Source organism: Balaenoptera acutorostrata, chromosome 5 (assembly GCF_949987535.1).
Source record: "Balaenoptera acutorostrata chromosome 5, mBalAcu1.1, whole genome shotgun sequence".
NCBI lineage: Eukaryota > Metazoa > Chordata > Mammalia > Artiodactyla > Balaenopteridae > Balaenoptera > Balaenoptera acutorostrata.
This window is the reverse complement of record NC_080068.1, coordinates 76241388-76262207: the sequence shown is the minus strand read 5'-3', so window position 1 is coordinate 76262207 and position 20820 is coordinate 76241388. Positions and strand designations below refer to the sequence as shown.

The 20820-nt window shown below is 38.5% G+C and overlaps 1 protein-coding gene across 8 annotated transcripts in view; it reads left to right on the top strand.

Moving 5' to 3' along the window:
- Positions 1–20820, top strand: part of GRXCR1 (glutaredoxin and cysteine rich domain containing 1) — a 336269-nt gene that overhangs the window by 37957 nt on the left and 277492 nt on the right. The gene's annotated exons all lie outside the window — the stretch shown is intronic.

Below are 20820 nucleotides of genomic sequence, written 5' to 3'. Positions count from 1 at the left end.
AGCATTACAGCATTTATTTATCAAAGCAACCATATGAGTTGTGTATTATCATCTTTGTTTTGCAGAAGGGAAATCCAAGAAATGTCAAGTTAATGTTAAGTATCATGCCCAAGATTACACAACTAGTAGATAGTAAAACTGAGATTAAACTTCACTGTTATATGGCTATAGTTATGTATGCTTCCAGATTTTTTTTTTTTTTCATTTTCACCAAGAACTTTATTGAACAATGTATTCACTGTTTCGTTCCACTACCTTCTGCCATTTTTCAGGCAACTTCATAACTCCATCTTCCCAAAGTATTTGTTTATTTATTTATTTATGGCTGTGTTGGGTCCTCGTTTCTGTGCGAGGGCTTTCTCTAGTTGTGGCAAGAGGGGGCACTCTTCATCGCGGTGCGCGGGCCTCTCACTATCGCGGCCTCTCTTGTTGCGGAGCACAGGCTCCAGACGCGCAGGCTCAGCAATTGTGGCTCACGGGCCCAGTTGCTCCACGGCATGTGGGATCCTCCCAGACCAGGGCTCGAACCCGTGTCCCCTGCATTGGCAGGCAGACTCCCAACCACTGCGCCACCAGGGAAGCCCCAGATATTTTTAACTTAACTGAATTTAATCTTTTAGTTAATGTGTTTGGATATTTTCTTCAGAGGTGATTACCATATCATGTGTATCATATGTCATATCATGACATGTCATATATCATGCCATATATCATATATAATCTTACATCATATTATATCATACTATATATTTATTTTGCCTCTAACATAACATTTAAATGGTATAATAGGAGCCACCTTCTACATGGAATTATCTTGAAGAGCTTCCATATTAACCACCTTTCCCTCCTTTTCCCTTTAGCTCTTTTTCTTCCACAATTTATTTTGAATTTCAATGCTATGAAAGTTGAGAATAGTCCAATAAGCAACACTATCTTCTTTATTTAGAATTACCAGTTAACATCTCGTCACGTATGCTTTCTCTTTCTCTTTCTGTGTGTATATAATCATGTGTATCAAGCACACATACGTTTTCCTGAATTATTAGAAATAAGTTGCAGATGTTATAACAGTTCACCTTTAAATAATTTAACGTGTATCTCCAAGGACAGGAACTTTCTCTTATATAACTACAATACCACTAGACACCAAATAAGTTTAACATTTGTTCAGTAATATAATCAACTATTTGGTCCATATTCAGATTTCTCCAATTATTAAAGAAAAATCACATATGTTTTTTTAAATTCAAAATGCAACATAAATCATGCAGTGCATTTTGCTGTCATGTCTTTTATTTATTTATTTATTTTTACTTTATTTTCTGAAGTGAAAAAATAAATTGTATTTTATTGCAAAAGAATTTACATTAAAATTAAGGGCTTCCTGCAACTATCAATCTAGATGTTTGCATAACATCTGAGATATTTTTATTCAAGTATTCATTTATTTATTTTTTGAATTTTATTTTATTTATTTTTTTATACAGCAGGTTCTTATTAGTTATCCATTTTATACATTTTAGTGTATATATGTCAATCCCAATCCCACGTCTTTTTCATCTTGCTTTTCTAGAGCCATCCCTCTGTCTTTTTGTTTGCTTTCATGCCATTGACATTTCTGGAGTGTGGGCTAGTTGTTTAGAAAAACATCCCACTTCCCACTTGTGTACTTCCTGTTGCATCCCATTAGGTAGCACATGATGTCTGTTTGTGCCATTCTTGATGAACAGCTTGGTTATTTAGTTAGGTGATATCTGCTATAGCTCTGCAACATAGAGGTACCCCTTCCTCTTGTAAATCAAAAGTGGTATGTGGGATGATACTTTGAGATCATAGGATGGATTATCCTGCTTTTTAACAACTTTTCTCTGAATGGTATTAGCATCCCTTTGGATCCTTGTCTGAATCAAATATCACACAGGGGGTTGCAAAATGGTGATTTTTTGAATTCTATTACTTCTACATTTATTTTCTGGCATTTTTCTAGAAGGAAGAACCCCGTCCTCCACCATTTTCCCCTTTTCCTCTCTTATTTTTTTATGTACTAGGTATTACGTATGTATGTATGTATGTATGTGTTATCACTATTTACTTTGATTACATTTTCTTAATAATGTCATTTAATTTCATGTTTCAGGTTAATAAATCTATTATCTTTTGAAGAGAAATACCTCATAATTTTTTAAAAGTATTTATTTATTTATTTATGGCTGTATTGGGTCTTCGTTTCTGTGCGAGGGCTTTCTCTAGTTGTGGCAAGTGGGGGCCACTCTTCATCGCGGTGCGCAGGCCTCTCACTGTCGCGGCCTCTCCTGTTGCGGAGCACAGGCTCCAGACGCGCAGGCTCAGTAATTGTGGCTCACGGGCCCAACTGCTCCGCGGCACTTGGGATCCTCCCAGACCAGGGCTCGAACCCGTGTCCCCTGCATTGGCAGGCAGATTCTCAACCACTGCGCCACCAGGGAAGCCCCATCATAATTTTTTTTTTTAATTTATTTTTTTATTTATTTTTATGGCTGTGTTGGGTCTTCGTTTCTGTGCGAGGGCTTTCTCTAGCTGTGGCAAGTGGGGACCACTCTTCATCGCGGTGCGTGGGCCTCTCACCATCGTGGCCTCTCCCGTTGCGGAGCACAGACTCCAGACGTGCAGGCTCAGCAATTGTGGCTCACGGGCCCAGTTGCTCCGCGGCATGTGGGATCCTCCCAGACCCGGGCTCGAACCCTTGTCCCCTGCACCGGCAGGCAGACTCTCAACCACTGCGCCACCAGGGAAGCCCCCATCATAATTTTTGATGAATGATGCTAACTATATCGTCACTGGACTTATACCTAGATAGAAAAAAATAGAAAAAAAGATTAGATAACTTGTGTATCAAATGGGAGGGTTCAGCCCTTTACTATTCTAGTTTTTATTACTCATTAGGACTTATTTGATCTATTTTGGGCAGAATGGAGGATGGATGGCCAGAAAGAATCTTTTAGATTTGATTTTTTTTTCAAATTCCTGTAATTATACTCTACTTTTAAGAGAAATCTGCTTTGAATTTGGGTCGTAGACTTGATCTATGGTGGATTTTTACATCTCTGTGAGTTCAATAGTCTTCTAGAAGTATTTTATATACATGTGAATATGACATGTTATATTAATATGCTTTACATGTATACACATATATTTCATTTTTATTTATATTTTATTTTTTATATATTTTACATATACACACATATATTTTCATTTTACATATATACACATATATTTTCATTTTACATATACACACATATATTTTCATTTTTCTTTGTATTTTCTCTGATAATGAGCCATCAGGTTTTATTTTATTTAATTTTTTTATCTTTTTAGAACTTTCTGGATTTTTAAACTGAATTTTTTTTATTGAAGTATAGTTGATTTACAGTGTGTTAATTTCTGCTGTATAGCAGTGATTCAGTTGTACATATATACATTCTTTTTTAAAAATTCTTTTCTGTTTTGGTTTATCACAGGATATTGAATATAGTTCCCTGTGGTATACAGTAGGACCTTGTTGTTCATCCATTCTGTATATAATAGTTTGCATATGCTAACCACAATCTCCCACTTCATTCCTCCCCCACCCTCCTCCCCCTTGGCAACCACAAGTCTGTTCTCTATGTTTGTGAGTCTGTTTCTCTTTCATAGACCTTAAAAGAGGCATTTATTGCTATTTTTTTCTCATTCTATTGTTAACTCTTCTTAATGTGTCTGATTCTCACTGTTACTTCATAATTTTTTCCTGAGAGTTTTTGAAAACTGTTCCCTTTGGAAGGAAGCAAGGCAAGACACCAGTAAACTAGTCTCTTTTGCTTTCAGACTTTAATGTCTTAATAATTAAGCAATTTTAATATAACTTTATATTGCGATTATTGTTCTGCTTGAGTATTGTTGATATGTTTAGCAATTTAACTAATATTGCACTGAAGTTAATTGTCTTTATATCACTTACGGAGGAATCTGAGAAATGATGGTGATGATTCATTGAACATAGTCATTCCCTTCTGATACTTTTGGGAACATAGAACAATGTTATGGTTTTGATCTTTGTAACATTTAAGCTTGACAGGAGGCCCAAAGTAAGAGTGGCTTAAAGAAGGTAGGGATCTATTTCTCTTTCTCATAAACAGGAAAAAGTAGTAGGCAATCTAATAAGGAGACTCCACAGTCATGAGGGACTCAGGTTTCTTCTATCAGGTCCCTCTGCTATCTTTTTCTTTTTTGTGTGTGCGGGTATTCCTATTTTAAAAAAATTTTTTATTGAAATATGGTTGATGTACAATGTTGCATTAGTTTCCACCAACAGTGTAGAAGTGTTCCTTTTTCTCCACACCCTCACCAGCATTTATTATTTGTAAACTTTTTGATGTTGGCCTGACTGGTGTTAGGTGATACCTCATTGTACTTTTGATTTGCATTTCTCTTATAGTTAGAAATGTTGTCCCTCTGCTATCCTAACACATAGCTTCCAGTGGAAGGTCCAATATGGGTGCTCCAGATAACAACCTCATATCTGCTCTCAACCAGCGTGAAAGAGGAAGGATGCACCCCTCCCTTTAAAGAAGAATGCTCCCTGGAGTTTGCACACTCCTCTTCTGCTTATATCTTATTGGCCAGAATCTAGTCACATGGCCATGTCTAGCTATAAGAGAGACTGTGAAATGTAAATTTTATTCTGGGCAACCCTATTCCGAGCTAAAAATTGGTGGTTATGTTACTAAAGAAGTAGGGGAAGATGCATACTGGGGCAAATTAGCAATCTCTGCCATAACCTTGTAATAATTTGGGCTTTATTTATTTGTCAGTCTTTTCCAGGGGCAATTGTCAACTTGTCCACTTTTTTAACAGTTGACAAATTCTCCTTGAGAACTTTATCTGTTTTCTGGAATAGTTCAATGCATTTTTCAGTAGTTCAATGACATTATTTTAAAGCATAAGAAAAGGAGACTCTGATCTCTCCTAAATGGTAAAGGAGAATGGCAGGGGGCACGTGGATCTATGTGCTATTTCTCATCCATCTGCTCCGACACACAGATGTACCCAAACCTTCACAGGTGTGTTGCCCAATTTTGATCAGTGAGCAAAACATTATTTTCTGTAGCTGATTGTGCATATAGTTATACAGTGTTGTCACTTAGAACATTGAATGTATACAGCATGTATATGGCAGGTATACCTGCATTAGATGAGTCAAGGGCGTTATGAGGGGGTCTTTGCTGGGGATCCAGGCTCTATCTGTGGATTGGCTATCATCAACATAGGGCTTCCATCTTCCACCATTACTCCCAAATTCCAGCAAGTAGGAATGGGAGGAGAGGAAGAGAGGGACACACTCCTTCCCTTTCCGGGCAGTGTCTAGAACCTGCACACATTATGCGTGTGGATCTTTTTTCTTTTTATTGAGCCATCTCTTACACTCACACTTTTATACTGATTACATCTAAGATGATTATATCTAAATCAGTGCCTTAGCCTTTTACACTAGTTGCTATTTTTTCATGATTATAAACATCAGTATATACATTTTGAAATATGTAAATCTTTAAATGTATTTAAAGATAACTACTTAAATGTTTAACAATATAAATTATTGTCTGCATTTTGAATGGTATCAGAATTGGGACAAGCATAAGTTTGATAAATATTGCCAGTTTTCTTTTTAAAAAATTAAAACAACACTCTCATCAGCTATATATATATATTTTTTTTTTAATTAAAAAAAAATTTTTTTTGGCCGTGCCACACGGCATGTGGGATCCTAGCTCCCCGACCAGGGATTGAACCCGCGCCCCCTGCAGTGGGAGCACGGCGTCCTAACCACTGGACCGCCGGGGAAGCCCCTCATCAGCTATATTTGAGAGGGTCTGTTTATTGCAAACTTACTAGTGTTTGGTTTTCTCATACAGTTTTTAAAAATATATAAAGTTTCTTCATTCTAAGAGAGGTGAATATTTATTGTCTATCTGTAACTTTTTTCCTCTTCTTATTAAGGAATCTTATTAGATATTTATATATAAATAATACTAATTTTTCTTCTGTTACATTTGTTACTTATAAGTTTCCATATATTATGTCCTTTTAATTTAGCTAATGTTTCTCATTGAAGGAGAGAAATATAAAGTGCTCACATAATCAAATTTATTAAGTATAAATGATGTGACTTTTTCCATTGTTTTTAAGTATACAAGATATTTCTCCTCCTGAGATCCAGAGATTGCAGAAATATGCACCTTCACTGTCTTCTATTTTATTTTTTCTGTAGTTTAACTTGGTTTATGATATGAGGTAAGTCTCTAATCCATATATTTTTTTCCAAATAGCCAACTGTGAATCCCTGCTATTTATTAGGTAATCTTTTTCATTTGCGTCAATTTGTAGTGTATCATTCTATAAATACACCAACAAAAAATAATATGTATTTCCAACCTGTCTACTCTGTCTTATTGGTGCCAGAAACGTTTTTGTAGCAGAATATTGGTATGTGAGGAGAAATTTTGTTGTAGGGAGTGTTTTTTTATGTCCTTACAGCACAGTTATTACCATTTTGAGCCTAGAGACAAATAAAAGCATTTCCTTTTTTTTTTTTTTTTAATCATGTGAATTTAGAAAGTGCTTTTCCACATGAATGTCCTGTGGGCACATGAAACTCACTATGTCCAAAAGAATGCCATTATTTGTGGCCCCATTACAACTCTCCTCTTCTAATGTTTCCTAGTGCGGTTAATGGCATAGCTTTCGTCCAGTCTCCCTAGCCACAAACCTCAGCATCATTTCTGACTTTTCCCTCTGCATTTCACCCTACATATAAGCTATTCCCTAGTATTTTCTAACTCTGTCCTGAAATACTACTGGAATCAGTTCTTTGCCTGTGGTTATCACTGCCTCTGCTCTCAGGGCTGTGCCATCTCTGCTGGACATGGAGAACAGCTTCAGGTTCTCGCCTCCAGACTGTCCACCTTCAGCATAGGTACCAGTTATCTCTCTAAGTTACAGATCCAAGCACATTACTTCTTCTGCTCTTAATCCTTGAGTGGCTTCACACTGTCTTGAGACTGGACTTCAAACTCATTAACATGATGTTCAAAGCCTAACAAAAGGTGGATCTTCGTCTTACTTTCCTTTTTCAACTCCCTTCATTCCTGGCCACCCATGAACCCTGTGTTTCTGTCACCTTTACTTTCAAATATTTCAACATTCTTTCCCCTTGGGCTGTTTTGCCCATAACTGCCTTTCTCACTTTGTTTTCACAATCCACACTCTGAGTCTCAGATCAAATATCATTGGCTCTGGAAAGCTCTCTTTATTCCGTCAAACTTAATTGCCCTGTACTCTGTGTTCCCATTGAATTTGTGTACACATTTATCATAGCCCAGATTATTTTCTAAATCGTTTAAGGTGCAGTATATCTGGTGAGACTCTGTACATTTTAAGGGGACCAAAGTGGCCATCTGTCTTTGTAGACACGGAATATGTAGCAGATTTTCTTAGTTTGGCGTGATGGGCTTGTGAATGCAAACTAAAGGAGATAAAATTTTGAAAGCCAAAGCACAAAGTATCACTGCAGCCTCTGCAGAGATCTGACCCAACAAGGATGACTTAGCAGCCAAAGGCAAGGACCCATCTTCGATAGTGACACCAGATGGTAGCAACAGAAGTGATGAAAATTGTAAACTGAGGCTCACAGTGACCTGATCAAACTCTCTAATTTTGTCTTGTGGATTTCAAATGGTCCTCTTTGAACTGAATAAGCACCTCTGCCCCCAGATTTCTGCTGGAGAAAGAGCTTAGATAATTCAGGCATGGGGCAACTGGATTATTAAAAGTGTGACCATATTTGCACTGCAAGCTGGTTAGGCAGGTTATCCAGGTTACACTTGGTTGTGTCTCCTCAACCACACTGTACAAATCTGCAAAGTGGGGCCCTTGTGGAATAATCTTTATATCTCCCTGCTCATGAGAACCGTGATTTGAACATTGTAAATATTTGAATTGAATTGCTTCTGCCCTATGTTTATTTTAATGTTTATAACAACGGTCATAAAACGAGTAACGTTTTAAAGTTTTTTATCAAAAATATTTTGCATTTGTAAATATTCCTGTAGAAGATATGGGCTGCCTGGGAGTGCTGCCTGTGCTCTTTGGGATCTCAAGCTGCAGTTACTACTGTAGTAAATTCAGTTAACTACTGCAGCATAATGTCATTAGCATGAATATAAAACCCCGAGAGATAGAGTATCATTACATTAAAAAAAAAACTATTTTGTCTACCTAGATTGGCACTGGAGAAGATTGCCCCACAAAAGCGGTTCACAGTTCTCTAGTTGACAAGTTTTGCAAATTTGCTTGGTCTTGCTCTCTTGTATAGAAATTGGTTACCCTCCATCGCAATTGAAAATATCATTTTTCTTGTTTAGAGAAGAGGTTTCTAAGTGCACCCTACTACTGGAGAATGTTTATGCTGACCTTCTACAATTTAGAGTATATAACTGTGCTCCCAGGGACTTGTGCTGGCTCAGCCTTTCCCCTCAACTCTTCAAAGAGACTTTTGTACCAGATCCACATGGTTTCTATTGTTAGTTCCCTTTCCCTATGACTGTTGTCTGTTTATGTGAAAGGAGGTTCAGTGAATTGCTTGAGTTTTAATTTTCATGCCCTGTATGAAACCATGTGCTCTATATTCTAATGGGAAACACACATAGGGTGTGGACCTGTAGCTGAAATTTACAAGAAGTTTTGTTAAAGAAAATACAGAGGTATTTTGTGAGGGAAGTAGTGTTGATCTATCTACATTATCTATATATATATGTAAGCAAGTATACATGCACATATACATCTATCTATCTATCAATCATCTGTTAACTATCTACTGGTGTGTGAGTAAATAGGCTGGTAAATAGACTCTTCAGGGAAAAAGAAAGCTCTAGTTTGTAACATTTGCACATTTCCATGGCATAAATACTCCCACCATGGCTCATTTTAAGCTATCAATATGACATCGTTGAATACAGAGCTGGGAGGTGATACACAGAAACCTTTGTATAGCATTTTTACCATACAGTTACAATAAATGTAAATAACTTCAAGAGCATAGATAAATGCAAAATATAGTAAAAGAAGTAGGAAGTGGTCAGTTTTGAGTATTTATTATATTTGTTTTTTTCAGATTTACGAATTTTGATAATATATTTTATTCATTTTTTTGTGTTTTATTTTTTAAAATTTTTATGGGAGTATAGTTGATTTACAGTGTTGTGTTAGATTATCTTCATTTTAAATGCCATTTGTTTACTGTAAGTTCATGTAATTTAGTTTTTCACAAGGCTCTGTTTAAGAACTGCTTGCAGAATTCCTGAAAATATAGCAACTGGCTCTTGCAAGCTGGTATAAAGTGGCTCCAACACAATACTGTATTAATCTATTTCTATCCACGTCTTCCTTTTTCTAAGAAGGGTAGACCCCTGTGGCTGGGAGATCTTTGTTGAACTTCGTGGTGGAGGGTTAGGTAAACAGGTCTGGAGGAAGAAGCAGAAGTAAATTGCAGAGTGTCATGAAGGATGGAAGCTTTTGTGTATGGCGTGGGTAGGTGCTAGAATTATGGGGGATCAGAGGAAAGGTTTTACATTTATTTCTGTGGGATAATTATCTTTTAAGTTGCCAGAGTAGAATGATTGAAGTCTTCAGGAATGTGTCCATTGCAGAACACACTGTAGTTTGCCATGGGGTATTTGATGCAAATCCCTTTTTCCATTTCTTATATGAAATATTTGGTAAAATCTACATTGCTTAGTAATGTCTTTCGTGGGAATGGATTCTTCTTGGAGAGGGAAATAATACAGAGTTCTATATCAAAGTTGAAGTGGGGCAAAACTGAGACTGCTTTCTGGGTTACAAGAGATACTTGAAAATAATGTATCTAAGACTGAAAATTAAATCACATTAGCTGAAGTACAGAATCATTTGTTAAAATCTAAAATGTAAGCAGCATAGCATGGTGCTTCAGAGTACAGATTTTATAGCCTAACTTTTGGAGTTTGATTATAGATTCTACCGCTTATTATCTGTGTGACTTTGGGCAAGTTATACAATACCTCTGTGTTTTGGTTTTCTTGGCTCTAAAACAGGAATTTTAATAATAGATATTGTATTGGTTTGAGAATTAAATGAGTTATACATAAAGCACTTAGAATAATTCCTGGCACACTGTAAATTATAGGATTAGCTATTATTTATAATTGGTCTAGGGACTTAGGAATATGATTAATTAGAATGTAATATATATGAATATTATGTATGCTGGGTTTCTGAGGGGTCCCAATTAGGACCCTCTTCCCTGTTTGAGTTCTGAACTAAATGAGGTATAGGAAACAAAAGTGATAAACATGGAGGAATCCATGGAATTACCCTTATTACTGATAATGCTGATAAAGCACACTGTACTTGCATCTGTAAAAGAGTGGGCTTCCTAATCCAGAAATTTAAAATTAGGCAGACTTGCCCAGCCATTGGCAGCCCTAGAACTCTGCAAGCATCCTCTTTGGGGCCAGACCCTTTCACCATGTGGCTGAGGGCAGAGCAGAGCACACACTGCCTGAGGGTATGCTGACTTCCAGAGGAAAGGGGAAGGGAAAAGACTGGGCTCTGTGTGCCTGACTTCTACTTCTACACTCATCAGTCAAATGATTTTACTCCTTTGTCAGTGGCTCCGTGGTCACATGGCAGAGAGAAGCCAGGATTATTCCATAACTGGAGCTCCTTCCCCTCTGTATCAGTGTTCAACCAGTAACACAGAAAGTACTTCTGGTGTTTTTTTTATTTTTTATTTTTTATACTTCTGGTGTTTTTAATAGAGCACATTTAATTTGGTTATTCAGGCCACGAAGGGGTTGAGAGACTCAGTTGGGGATGATGAGATAACTCAGGAATTTGTAGCAGCAGGAAGACATTGCCTACCTTCACCAAAGGGAGGAGGTGCTGTTGGCAGAGACCAGGGGCTGGAGTTACCCCCAAAGAAACGGGAACCCTGGTGGGTCTGTCCAGGAGGAGCTGGGGCCACAGAGGTACTGCCTGAGGTGGAGAGACAGTGGGGGACATACCCTGGTCTCTTCTTCCCCAGCCTCCCATCCGTCTCCAGCACCTGGGAAACACAGCCCGCAGCGGTGAGCCCCACTGCTGTATAGAGCAGAGAGGGGAAGGGACGGAATAGATCCGGGGGCACACGGGGACTGGCATGTGCACGCATGCGCACACACACACACACAGACACACACACACACACACGCACACGCACACGCACACCCCTTCTATTCCGTGCTACTTTGCTTTTAGACTCTTTGGACTGTGTAGATCAAAATGCTCATTCAGAAGACATGATTTTTTTGATATTACTTAAAAACACTGTCTATGGAAGTCAATTGAAGAAAGCTGAAAATCAATATGCAATTTGGCCCTAAATTCTCAAAATTCTGGTGAACATCCTCTGCAGTATTCCTAGATGATGAACTTCCAGACTACTCCCTAATAATGTCAGATCATTGCCTAAATTCTTTATTGTTTGTGGTCCTTTTAAAGATAGGCTCAGATAATATTCTGTACTGTACTCGGAGTCCGACTTGATACAAGTGGAACAACGCCCGCGCTCCACCTCTTCACCTCCTCTGCGTCAGCTAGTGGGCACCGTCCAGCCTTGCCGCCTCCATGAAGTCTTCACGCACTGTGGCCCTCATGGAGAGGCGTCGCTGAACCTATTCCACTTGTTTTCCGTATTTGCCTTGTGCAGTTATGTGTTTATTTGTCTTAACCTCTGTGTCATTCTCCTTAAGAATTGGCTTGTCATAAAAGTCTGTCATGGACTCCCCATGGAGCTAGCTGCTTAAAGCCAAATTGTGTGCATCTAGTGTAAAAGTCCGTCATTATGCTGTTGCTGAACAAAGTTTTCTTGAAAGCAGTTCATTTTCAGACTATTTAGTACTCATAGACCATTTCTGAAGATTTTGAACCGAAACAATGAAAGTCATGGAAGCCTTGGATTGCATTTACTCTCCAGAGAATTGTGAGGACTCTGGAACAGAGGTGTCCACTGTCAAGGTCTGGTATAGGAATCAGTCTATAGTAGAGAGATCAAGAGCCAGAAGGCCCGGGATGAGATCCTGATGTAAAAAAGATGAGCAAATGACAGGACCACTATATGCCTTGATTTCTTACGTGGAAAGTGGGGCTAAAACCAGTACCTTCCTCATTATTGTATTCTATGAGATTACCCATGCTTATTACTTGCCTCACTGCCTAGGGCTCAGTGTTAGTTATTATAATTCAGTATGCCTGTTGTTTTTTGAAGTTCGTTTTTAGGTAAAATTCTCAGAAATATAAAAGGTTGAGTTCCTACTTTCTGGAGAACAATATAGCTCATATGCTTAACTGCAGAACTGCATCAGGGAGCAGAGAAACTGAGCAGCTGCCTAGGGCATCAAACTCTAAGGGATGGTAAAACATCCACTGTAGTTGTAGCAAGAGGGAGAGAGAGAGAAACGTGAAGACTGGAATTCCTTTAGTGGGGCTATGGCGTTTTAATGGAAGGGGTGCCTGAATAAGGCACTTGAGTTAGAAGAGTGGGAAAACCCCAAGGGGCATGTTTACATAATGATAGGTAGCTGCTAAGTCACCTTCTCAGGAAGAGGCCCAGGTAACTGCAGGGATTTCACTTTGCTGACGCAACTTTGGACCAGTTTAGAGCAACGGTGAAAAGACTGAGAGCGCCCCTAGATGGTCTTTCTCCTCTCCTCCCCCAGCGCCACTAAGCTCCAGAATTCCTCAAAAAATAATATCAAACAATAGTTTCCCAGAATGGGGCACCGATGTATTAGCTCATTTGGTGTATGTGTGTAACGCCATGGATTATTTCAGTGGGGGAACGTGTAAATCAGTCAAGGACCAAGGGCTTTGAACGGGGTCCATATAAAGAATTGCTAACAAGGTATAAAAGTTGTTAACTAGGTGACAGAAAGGGCCACAAGAGAGTTCTGAGGTGTTCGGGAGGTAACAATTGCAGGAAGCAGCTAAGGCTGAGGGGACAAAGGACAGAGGCTGGAGTTACTAAAATTCAGAGTCTTTGAAGACACAACCTGGAGAGCTGAAACTCAGACCTCTGAGGAAGCCTTGCTGCTAAGCTGGTTCTGATATTTCTGAGCTTGGAGGGGGGCCTGAGGAGGGGGTGCTGCCTGGCTGAAGAGTCTCAGGGATGGGGTGAGAGTCTCGGGACGGGGTGGGATTTGATCAAGCTGGCCCTTCAAGTGTTGGAAAAAAATGCCACCTGGGTTCAGCTGCTACTTCAAGAAAGAGCTGCCCTCAGGGTGGAGAAACACGGGGGTGATGCTCACAGGAATAGGAAGCAGGTAGGAAAGAGCGAGGCTCTTCTTCCTCCGCCAGCCTTGCTGCCTCCCTCTGGCTTCCCTCCTGGCGGGGCCCAGTCCAGGTGGCAAAGCAGGGTGTAAGGACGGCAAGGTTTGGAGCCCAGAGAGAGTTACTTCATAACTGGGACAGATATATTGTGAAATCTATATTTACAATATCTTAGTAGATATTGGTGACTGGGTCTTGGGCAAATACTTTACAGAGTGTCTACTCCATGCTCCTGGGAGTACAGAACTGAATAGGACCTGTCTTCTGCCCTCAGAAAGGAGGGAAGGAGGCTGAGTTATAGGATAAATTATGGTGTAATGTGAAACAATTATGATCGTGGGAGCATAGAGATGGGAATCAACTGAATAGTTAGTGAACCTAGTCATCTTTTCTTCTTTAACTAGATGCTATTTAGGTAGCTTAATTATGTGAAAATAGAAAAGCGGCATCCATTACTGGCGCCCTTTTAAAGGTAATCGGTAAAGATTGTGCGGCACAGTTTTGAGTATTTCTTTATAAAGGTTTCCTCCAACTTAATCTCCTCCAATTTGTCAAACCAGTACAATTTACTAGTGTTTATTTATTCATTTTAATTTCAAAGGATTCTGATGTTGTCAAATTTAAGGTATTTCTTCATTCAAAGAAATAACTATACATTAATTTTGTTGAGTGTTACCTTTTAGTATTCTACTAAAACAGGATATTCCATAATTCTTGAATCATCTTGGTACAGGTAATGTTCTTGTGATATTTTCTAAAGGTATTCCAATTTACTTGCATTTATTAACTTAGCTACAAATATTTGCTTTGTTATTTCACTAGATTCTGGGGAAACATAGATTGAATAAGATGTGCTGTGGCAGACTCTTGGTTGCTAACACGTGAACCATCCTGCCACCACTTCCTTGCCTACAGAGCCCAGATTTTGTCTAGGTGTTGGGGATTATAAATCCAGTCCGGGGCAAATCATGATTGGTTTAAGACAACTTTAGTAATCCTGTTCCCCTTTGCTAATGGTTGAGGTTGGGGTTTGTGACCAATTCTGACCAATCCATTTTAAGGTAAATTCCGCTGCAGGCTTCTGGGAAGTATTTCCTTCCCTGGTCAAATGTCTTATTGGACATTTTTGTTTGAAGACATGATATTTGGGGTCATGGAAGTTATCTGAAAACCCTAAGAAGACAGCTCCAAAAATCACAGAAATTCCAACTGGAGTCCAGTCATTGTTGACCCACTGAATTAATCACCCTGGACCAACCTAATTTTCTACTTCTCTTTATTTGAGATAAGAATACCCTTATTGTTTAAGCCATTTTTAGTGGGGTTCTGTTTTAGATGAAACCAGAGTAACCTAAAATAATATACATGGTCTCTGACACAAATTTTTACATTTTTAAAGGGTTCTAAAAAAAAGTAGTGTTTCGCTGCACATATATCATTCTAAGTTGCCAAGTGGAGGTCTCAGGGAGTAGATACCATGTAAAACTACCAATAGGGTATCTTGCTCAATAAGGGACCCTCTCTCTTTTTTCATGATATACATTTTTTTTTTCTTTTAATTCTCAAGTGGATGAGATTTTGACCTGAAAATCCACCCAGAACCCTCCACACCCCTCCCCCATCCCTGCCTCCCTGAAGCTGTAATTCCATGTTGAGTTTTATTTTTATGAAACCATCTATTTTAGTTTATTTAGCTATTCCCAAGCAAAAAAAAAAAAACCAAAACCAAAGCCACAACAACCAAACAAAAAAAAAAACCCCAAAATAAACAAACCAAAACTCCCTCAAACCCAGGTGCTTGTTACATTGTTCTTAAACCAAACGAAGCTATTAACAGGGTGAAGAGTCAATATACAAAGTATTCATGAAAATTACGTGAAGCCACTCTAAAAATATCATTAGGGCAAATCCACTTGTGATTCATATTCTTGAGAACAAACAACTGATGAAACTCATTGATTCACTCTTCATCCCACGGTGGTAGCTCTTAGGGGACCCCCCCCCTCTTTTTTAAAGGGAGTCATCCCCGTGGCCATGCAATAGACTGGGGAACCTTCTCATTCCTATAGGGTGTTCTTGGCCCTGCTCTGCCTACCTCCATTTCCTTCTATTAGAGATCTCCTAGATAAGGTATGTCTGGACTTCTTGGAACCACCAACTTGCTCCTGAAAGTAAGAATTTTTAGGAAAGTGCAGACAGGTAATTTATGGCTTGCCATTCACTAGGCATTTTTTGTGAGTACAAACATCCAGTGTCGGGGTGATGTTTGGAAGAGCATCCCTGGAGGCAGAGAGCTGGGTCGTGACAGCATTTATGTGGTTGCCATTTCTTGCTGTCAGAGAGGATGCTCCCTGGGTGTATCTGATCTGAAACTAACCCCGTAATAAACTATTTGATTTTGTCATTTGCTCTGTATCTCTGGCCCACTGCTGTAAACTCTTCTAAATACATTAACCCTAAAAAACAAATTGACGAATGATGTGACTAGAAAATTTACAAAAGAAGACATACAAATAAAAAGTGAGGAAAGTGTTTAACCTAACTAAAAAATAAATTAAAATAAATATAGGGAAATATTATTTTCTGTTTATCAAATTTACAAAGATTTAAAAGTAATAATACTCAGCTGGTGAGAGTTGGTGATACAGACTGTCTCAAGTACTGCTTGAAGATCAACATATACATCTTCAGGAAGAATTTTAGCAATGCGTATTAAATTTTCAAAAATATTCTTACATTTCAACTTAGCTATTCCAATCCTAAGCTATTTTATTCCACTTCTGTTGATCCTAAAGAAACAATTCTTAATGTAGAAAAATCTACATATAAAGCTGTTGGTTACAGCATTATTTGTCAATATGTACAGTTATAATCAACCTAATTATTCAACTTTAGGGGAGGTGTAAATATATTTTGGTACATCTGCAAATATGAAAATTATGCAATATAAAAATCATGGTGGTACTACAATTTTTATTCAGTATTAAAGTCTATTGTTATAATGTTAACAAAAAATCAAAATCAAAATTGTGTATGCTATTGTGTATATATTATTATAGCTTTACTATGAAAAATCCTATAAAATTGGAGAAAATATGACAAAGATTTTAGCAATGATTTCCTTTGAATATGAATGATTAGTATTTTCTCCTATGTATTTTTCTGTATCCTATAAATTTTCTACCATACGTATATATTACTTTCATAATCAGGAAGGAAATAAACAGTTTAAGAAAAAGTTTAACACTTCTCATATAATAACTGCTTCACTCTGTTCTTTAAAGAAGATTTTCCAACTGCTTTTACTTTTCACCTTTAAAAAAATCATACTGTATAGCACAGAGAACTACATTCAATATCCTGTGATAAACCATAATGGAAAAGAATATGAAGAGGAATGTATGATACGTGTAACTGAATCACTTTGCTGTTCAGCAGAAATTAACATAACGTTATAAATCAACTATGCTTCAATAAAATAAATTTAAAAAAAAGAAAAAAGAAAACATCAAGCTACTTCAGTGTAAAGCTTTCTTAGGTCTCTAGGTTTGAAAGGTACAATGAAAAACAAAGGAATTTGGTGCAGTTTTGTTCTTTTTCCAATTGTCATCATGACAGTGCATTTATAACGGGCAATTTTCTGTTCTCTGGGAAACTAAGTATATCACATTAAAAACAGATTTCTATCTGGTGTCTTAGAACATTTCCTATTGTTCAAACAATGATGTTGTATCAGCAGTCTTTTCAACATGTCTTTCCTTTTTACAGTTTGATTTTCCTATTTTTTGTAAAATCTGCACTTCTGTTGAAGACTAGGTAGATACAGCATGCCTGCTGGCTGTGGATTAGTCGATGAAGGAGTAGGGAATGGGTAGAATGAAAGCTATCAATACCGGGCACGTGAGAGCACACTCTTGGCCTCTTTGTGCCTTTTGAGGATTGCCTGGGTGCCTTAGGGCCATGTCTCTGAGCAATTACAAGCTAATGGTGTGTGTCATCCCATGTATACATTAAGGAAATGTTATTTAGTACTCTGGTCCCCTTTCCAGTTTGTATGTATATATAAAATCTTTAAATTTTATTTATTTCTGATTTTTAAAATGATACATTCTCATTTAAACACTGGGGACATATATACTAGTTTCCTATTGCTGCTGTAACAAATTACCGTAAACTTAGTGACTTAGTACAAACTTACTACCTTAAATTCTGGAGATTTGAGGTCCAAAATGGGGCTCACTGGGCTAAAATCCAGGAAATGGAAGGGCTACATTCCTTTCTGGAGGTTCTTGGGCAGAATCCCTTTTCTTGTCTTTCCTGGTTTCTGTAGGCTGCCTGTACTCCTTTGTTCATTGTCCCCTGCCTCTTTCCCCACCAGCAATGGCCAGTTGAGTCTTTCTCACATGGCATTGGAACCACAGAAATGTGTCTCAGGGGGCTCCAAGGAGCCCTGGTTCTTTATGTCTAAGTGCAGAAAGAATTCAGTGAGAGGCAAAGTGATAGACAAGAAGTGATTTATTAGAATAGGATGCTTGTGAGATTTACAGGTGGGTGGGCAAGAGGGTGCTGCCCTGTGAACTTGGTGAGCTACAGTTTTATAATCAAAGGAAAAGTGGGGAGGGGGAGAAGATCACCTTCTTCCTTATTCTTGAGCAGATGTCAAGCTTCCATCATCAGTTCCTCCTCCATGTTGGGAAGGGGAGTTTTCTTGTCCCTACATGGTCAAACTGGGACTGTCATAGCACAATGGAAATGAGCAAAAAGGCGGTAACATACGCTAAAAATGGTAAATCATCTCAGGTTTCAGTGTAATGTCACCTTTTCCTTATATTTTTATTTTTAGTGTGCACAGAAGAGCATGTCCTAGGGATCATTAGCTTACTGACCTCACTGGTCAGGATGCGGGTCTCATTTCACCACTGTTTTATTATTTTTGGGCATGTTTCATGCTTCTGTTGCATGGTTTTGTTGGTAGGCAAGCCTGCTTTCTTGAGTGATCATTAACTTACAGGGGTCTCCCATACTTTTTTCTTTACTTATGATCCCTCAGTGGGATTAGCTATTTAATCACCTACTTGGTCCCTTTACTCTGTCTCTATCAGCATCACACTGACTCTGAGTCTTCAGCTTCCCCCTTCCACATTTAAGGAGTCTTGTGTTATTGAGTCCACTGATAATTCAGGAGAATCTCCCTATTTAATGTCAAATACTAGCCACCTTAATTCCGTCTGCAACCTTAATTCTTTTTTTGTCATGTAACCTAACATATTCATGGATTCCAGCATTTCAGACATCTTTCAGTTGTGGGGGAGGGGTCATTATGCTGCCTTCTACAGAAGAGTTCCAGAAAGGTAAAAATATGTAAATAAAATCCTTAACTCACATCACCAAAGGTAACTACTGTTAACATCTGGGAAAATGTTTCGTCTTATGATTTCATGAAATCATGACCTAATTGATTTAAATACATAATGGGGACTTGAAATATTTTTTGCGTAGATAATATATATTCTCATAATTGGAATATATAAAAGTATTCACTAAAAAGTCTCTGTCTCCCTACCAGAGGTAATCACTTTTAGTAGTTTCTTTTGTGTTCTTGTAGGTTTTTAATGTAAATATATGTACACTAACATCATTGTTCCTTGTTTCATATCTGGTCCTTACCTTATCCTACAGTTGGAGTGGACATAGGGATAATAGTAATGACTGATATTTGTTGAATATTTACTATGTGCCAGACATTGTAACAAGTGTAATACATTTAATCCTTGCAACCCTAAGAGTAGGTTCTATTATTATTTTTCTTTTTGAGATGCAGAACCTAAGACATAGAGAAGTTAAGTCATTTACCCATGGTCACTTATCTGGTAAATTAAAAGCTGAGGTTTGAGCCCAGATAGTCTGACTTCAGAGCCCTCATGCTTAATTCCTATTCTCTATTCCCTATCCTATATGATGAGTACATTATTTGCTAATTTAAAGAGTTGGCGAAAATCTTTGTGATCTCTAAAAATCCCTTACGTAAAAGTGACCACATTCATATGCCTGCTTCAAAATGTCATGTGTTTCTGAGGAGGTGTGTCTGACACTTTTGGTTGGCTGCCCAAGAACTATACCCAACAGCCATTCCCAATGGCTTTCTCCCTTACTGGTGCCCCCAGTAGAGCTGACAAAGCAGGAACTTGCTCTCAAAGCCTCCATGGAGCAAGGACTAGCTATATGGCTCAGTTCTAGCCAGAGAGACTGGGAAAATTTTCTGAGAGACTTCTGAGAAAAATTTCATTCCTGACGACATGACAAAGGCAAGTCAGGAAACTTCTCTCTCATTCCTCCGTCCACTCCTTTGCCCCACTTGGGACATGGCCACATGGAAATATGATATTCAGAGCTGAGGCGGACCGCTTGCAGCCATTCAGGGGAGATTAAGAGAACTTCAGAGATTTTGACATAACCCCTGATGTTCTGGATTTACCAAACTTGGCACCAGCTGTCTCCAGACTTCTTGTTAAGCCAAACAGTAAGGAGTATTATATTTCAAGCCCCTGTTAGTCAGATTTTTCTATGACTTGCAGCCAGACACAGCCTAACTAATATGGAACTCAATAGTGCTGCTCAAGAGGAAACATCCAGAGTGTACAGTAAAATCACTGCCCTACCTTTTAAGAGGGATATGGACAAATTTGTAGTACAACAAGAAAGCAGCCTACATGGAAGGAGTTTTGAGACCTTGTTGTAGGAACTGGGTGGAAGTATCCTGGAAAGGATGACAAAGAAGGGGATATAAGTGTCGTATGCTCGAAGGGCTTTCTGGTAAATTGAAAATGTGGCTGCAGATTCTTCCCATCCCTGTGCACGTCACCTTGCAAAGTGGCATTTCTCTTCTTCTTTTTAGTAGAAGTAGTGGTGATGGTTTTTTCTCTGTCCCTTGAATCTCTGCTTGGCCATGTGTATTGGTTTCCTAGGGCTGCCATAACAAACTACCACAAACTGGGTGGCTCAAAATAACAGAAACTTTTTCTCTCATAGTTTTGGAGGCTAGAAGTCTGAAATCAAGGTGTTGGCAGGGCCATGCTCTCTCTGAAGGCTCCAGGGGAGAATCTGCTCCATGCCTTTCTCTTAGCTTCTGATGTTGATGGTAATCCTTGGTCCCCTTCGGTCATCACACAGCATTCTCCCTGTGTGTTTCTATGTTTCTTCTTTTCTTCTTATAAAGATACAAGTCCTGTTGGTCAAAGCCCCACCCGACTCCAGTATGACCTCACTTTAACTTAATTACAACTGCAGTAACCCTGTTTCCAAACAAGTTCACGTTATGAGGTTCTGGGAAGGACATGAACTTAGCTCTCTAGCCCAGTGCACTCATGTGATTTGCTTTGGCCAAAAGGATATTAGCAAACA